The 262-nt window shown below is 48.1% G+C and overlaps 1 protein-coding gene across 1 annotated transcript in view; it reads right to left on the bottom strand.

The window, feature by feature from the left end:
- DAGLA (diacylglycerol lipase, alpha) overlaps positions 1-262 on the bottom strand; it is a 34,392-nt gene that overhangs the window by 2,000 nt on the left and 32,130 nt on the right. The window lies entirely within an intron of this gene.

Raw genomic sequence — 262 nt, 5'->3', positions numbered from 1 at the left:
AAGGCTTGTAAGTTAGGCCAATATTTGATCTAACTTCAATAGTGATCTAAGAACAGGTTTCCAGAACCCCAGAAGAGGGAGTGTGACACAGAAACTGCCTCTAACCTTGGATCAAACACAACCAGCCTATAACCACTTCCACTCCCTTAAGCCTCTCTGCCCTCTCCCTGTCCCTCTTCCCTTTCATATCCCAGAATTCCCCCTCTCTTTTCACTCACCTCAAAGGGAAGCAGCTCCCTGGGTGTGCACACAAACCACTGCT

Source organism: Nestor notabilis, unplaced genomic scaffold (assembly GCF_000696875.1).
Source record: "Nestor notabilis isolate BGI_N333 unplaced genomic scaffold, ASM69687v1 scaffold2963, whole genome shotgun sequence".
NCBI classification, from domain to species: Eukaryota; Metazoa; Chordata; class Aves; order Psittaciformes; family Psittacidae; genus Nestor; species Nestor notabilis.
This window is presented reverse-complemented; position numbering and strand designations above follow the sequence as displayed.